The sequence below is a fragment of the Zeus faber genome (assembly GCF_960531495.2).
Source record: "Zeus faber genome assembly, chromosome: 19".
Lineage (NCBI taxonomy): Eukaryota > Metazoa > Chordata > Actinopteri > Zeiformes > Zeidae > Zeus > Zeus faber.
Window position 1 is genome coordinate 7,930,427 of NC_137206.1, and position 4,906 is coordinate 7,935,332.

Below are 4,906 nucleotides of genomic sequence, written 5' to 3' on the forward strand. Positions count from 1 at the left end.
CACCGCTTCCGGGAGATCCCTCTTCCAGACAACCGAGATCCAGGTTGCACCAAGTTTGCCACGGGACCCTGACACCCGGTAACATCCCTCACCGTGCTGCTTTGACCCCGAATGATTACTCTGCAAATCCTTGGGGCTAGATTATACCCCCCCCCCCCCCCCCCCACGGTTGCCAGGTTTCTGCGCCGCGCGGGTCTGCAGGCAACATTCCTTGCATTCTGCCTTAACATTGGATTCTTGACCCGCTGTCACCCTCGGCGGAGTCCCCGCCCCGTGGCGGTTGACGCCGTCCCCGATCCCTCTCGATGTCCCCTCAGTAACCCCCCCCCCCCCGGCCGAGCCCCCCCGCGGGGGGCAGGAGGGCAGCCGATAAATAAACACATCACACGGTTTTGGATGCGTCCAGAGGGGCGGTCGAGCTACAATAACACATCTCCGCCCCGTCGTCATTAATCACAGCGTCCAGGAGCAGGCGAGAGGCGTAAGCTACAAGCCCGGGCCGGTCGGCACTGGCCCCGGGTGATTGAGGCTCTGTTTACCTGCATGTGAAAGTGGAGGCCTTCCCGAATCCTTTGCCACTCTCAATGAACATAAATATCACCTTCTATCGCATTCCACTCCGTTCCGCTTCCCGCCGCGAGGCAAAGCGGCCTGGCGGCGCAGATATTCGCGGCCGTCGACAGCCTCCGGGAGCCGTGTGCGTCGCGGCCAGTGCCAGGAAAGGCAACCGCGCGCCGATTAAACGAGACGGGAGACGGAGAAAGTTATCCATATCATTCATAGCTCCGCCCGGATTCAGGTTGCGCCGCGGAGACTCGGGAATGAGCGGTTGCGACTCCGCCCGCCCGACCCGCGCGCCGGCCGCCGGCGCGCAGCCCCAAGTACGCACCGCGGGCCCACGCGACGCCTTCCCCTCGCAGGCGATGTTTAGGTGCGGCAGCAAAACATTATCTTTTGTTGCACTCAACGGGGGTCACTCGACAGGTTTCGAGTCCTGCGGAAAGAAAGGGTGGAGCGAGTGCGAAAAGGAGCCCGTCCCGTCATGATGATATTCAAAAAGAGTCTCTGGTGATAATTGGGTGAGTGTGGCCCCCTTCCCCACCCCCGCTCCATTCGGGGCCGTGCACATCTGCGTGCCACCTTGGATCGGTGCAGCGCCCGGGCAGCTCGGCCCGGATCTGCTCGGATGTGCGCCTCCTCCTCTCCGGGATGAATTATGTGCCGCGTGAAAGGGCGGATGCGGCCCTTTAACGGCCCTGTTTAAATGGCGTGTCATTACTTCCCGTCTGTGTTGGTGCAAACAGCCTGCCATCCTCATAGGAAGCTGTAAGCGGCGGAATATTAATGCGCCGCCACAGTGCGGGCGCTCCTAGACATGATCCCACGGAGCGTCATATCGTCTAGTTTCAAAGCGACGCGCTCAAAACCGCTTCTATGATTAGACGACCCTGGGGGCGGGGGTAGGGGAGGAAAAATAACAATCACATCTATTTCGGTCATTTTATTGGTTGACGCAATTTGCTAACAGTAAAATGTATATATATGTATGATTGGAGGAAGGTTCACAGTTTTTTCCAGCCCAGGTCTCGTTAAAATGTTGTTGTGATAACACGGCATCGCTGAACGCTTCGCTCATGAGAAACGTACCACTCTGCTGCAGCTTCTCACTCTGCTGAAATGCAGTCCAATGGGGCAAACGTTGAAGCCTTTAAAAAAAACATTACATCCATGGGAAACTCACATTAAAGGCACACGTGTCTTGGTGTATTTTGTAACGGTAATATCACCTGACATTAAAAACGACTTCATGCAATTGCCGCTGTACATCTGTAACATTAGCTACAATAGGTTGCCAGTAGAAGCGCCACAGCTTCCTGTTTCTAGTCTCTTACAAAAAAAAAAAGAAAAATAAGTTAAATAAATAAATAAATAATGATAACAATTTTGGAAAAATATATATATATATTTAAAAAAAATATATATATATATATATATTTTTTTTTTTAATAAAATACAAAGGTACAATAAGTTGCCAGTAGAAGCGCTATAGCTTCCTGTTTCTAGTCTCTTACGTTAGCGGCAATGTTAGAGCTGATTTGCAGATGGTTTTCAGTTGCGGTTTGCGAATTATTTTTCATATAGCGTATAAAGACGGTATCGATATCTGACGATAGTGTGAGCTTCCCATTTCTCAGCAGCAAAGTGGTACGTTTCTCACTTGTATAAAGCGATGTAAGGCAAGGTTGAGATATATATATATAGTTATAAATGATGGGAATCAACATTTTAATAAGACCTGGGTTGAAAAAATGCAAACCTATCCTTTAATATAACTATAACTTTAATATATTCAATTGCTTGTTGATTTGCATGTTTATGTGGATACCAGTGCTCCCCGATGCAAATCTAAATCTGTTTCCTGTGCAAATCTAAATCCAAGAGCCCATAAATGCTTTTTAAACAACAGTGTAATGCTGATGCTGAGGACACCACTGTTTTGTTTTGGTTTTTTTTGGGGGGGGCTGAACTTCATTCAGTCTGAGTTGGGATTCCACACCCATATGAGAGGTGGGCTTGATCAAACACACACACACACACACACACACACACACACACACACACACACACACACACACACACATCCAAAGAGGTAGAGTGTGATGAAGACAGAGAGGGTGACTTCCTCCTCTGAAACTACATGAAGTCACAGATTAAATGACTACACACACACACATAAACACACACACACACAAACACACACACACACACAAACACACACGTTCCGTATAAATCCCGAGGAAAATTGACCGAAGACCGTGAAATAATAAGCTCAGGACCTTTTGAGTCTTTTTACTGTAGTTTTTTCCATGTGGACTGCCTGAAATACACACTATTCAACCACCACTGAGGCCCCGCTGTCCCGTTCAGTGGCTTGGACCATGAAAGGGCCCATTTAAAGCCTCGGAGGCCGGACATGACCTGGGTGTACTGTCTAGGCCTCTATTAGCCTTCCTTCTCTGCCCATTTCTGGAATATATATGTGTATATATGTGTATATATATATATATATATATATATATGGTCCAGTTCTGACGCTCACATGTGCATTGTAGGAGCTTTCAGGGGTGGACAGGGGTCAGCATGGACACTCTGACTGGTCTGCAGCTACACAGCCCCACACACAGCAAACTGTGATGCACTGTGTGTTCTGACACCTTTCTATCACAGAAGCATTACCTTTTTCATTTGTGCTACAGCAGCTCTTCCGTGGGATCAGACCAGATGGGATAGACTTGCATCAATGAGCCCACGGGTGTTTTTATTTGAAGCTGATTTGCTCTTCTTCAGACTTAAATGCAGGCACTAAGTCAGAATTTAGATGTCACAGCAGCACAGTTGACAGAACAGGGCAGAATAAAAAGATAAATATTTGATTTGATCACATGGTGGCCCACCCAAGATCTGGTGCAAGAAAATTCTGTGCACATGTTTTTATACATACTATACATATTTCTGTTTTATATTTCTTCGGCTATATATGACAAGTTATTAAAAAAAAAAAAATCAGATCGTTAAGATTTTTTAAATGCAAATTGCCTATCGAAAAATGCACCAATCCTCAACCATGACAAATTCCTGAACTTGGTGCCATGAACTCTGATTCTGATTCTGATTCTGATTTTGCGGACACACACAACGAGGTTACAGACCTAGACCTGTAAAATAAACGACAAATATTATTTGCAGTTATAATACAATTAGTACAATTATTGTGAAACTTACATACATCAGGACGGACAGAGACCGAGATATAGATAGATAGACAGACAGACACTGATTGATTGATTGATTTATAGATTGATAGATAGATAGATAGATAGACAGACTGACAGACAGACAGACAGACAGACAGACAGACAGACAGACAGACAGACAGACAGACAGACAGATAGATAGTTAGATAGATAGATAGATAGATAGATAGATAGATAGATAGACAGACAGATAGATAGACAGACAGACAGACAGACAGACAGACAGATAGATAGATCTGTCATGGCTCCATGTCTCACTGACACATTGCAAAGTGACTTCCTTTTGTGATTCAATGGCTAAACCTCCCCGACCAGCGCTCCAGGTGTAGCCGGCCTCCGTCTCCGTCTCGCAGGGGGGTGATGGACCGCGGCGGCCGTCTCCGTCTCCGCCCTCGTCTCCCGACTCTCCCTCTCTCCTCCTCCGCCTCCCCCGCGCCCTCCTCCGTCTTCCGCCGCCCGACGCCCCGGGGCCCCCGCCGCCTGGCGAGAGGACGGAGCGCGTTCTCCACCGGACCCTCCCCCTCACCTGCGAAATTTCAGGGCCGGGGGCAAGCGCTGAAAGGGGGCATTGTCATTGCCCGCCGCCCCCACCCCCACCACCCCCACCGCCATCCCCGACGAGGAATGCCTCTGCCCCCTTCCTCAAAGAAAAGGCTTCATCCGCGCAGGAATTTGGAGGCATCTCGAGAAGTGGAGTGGAGAAAATTATCTTGCGGCGGGGGGCGGCGGGGGGCGGCGGCGGGGGGCATGAGCAGGACGGCCCTCGGCCAGAGAGGCGGTGGGACGGAAACCGGCACCGTGCAAAAACAACGATCCCAAAACGGTTTCATTGATTTCCCCCTGTCTTAGCGTGAGCCGCCGCACTCCCACCGCTGACACCACACGAGTCCGGGCGCGAAGAGTGGGGGTCGAGCCCCCCGGGACCACGTGACACCGCCCCCCCCCCCCCGGTGAGCTTCCACGCTCGGCTGCCGTTGCCCCGCAGAGAGCGACACCTGCCGGTGGGAGCGACGCGTTACAGCCTGCGGGGCTGCAAGCGACGCATGCGCGAGTCCGGTGACCAATCGGCGGTCGTGTTGTTCCGGCGGTGA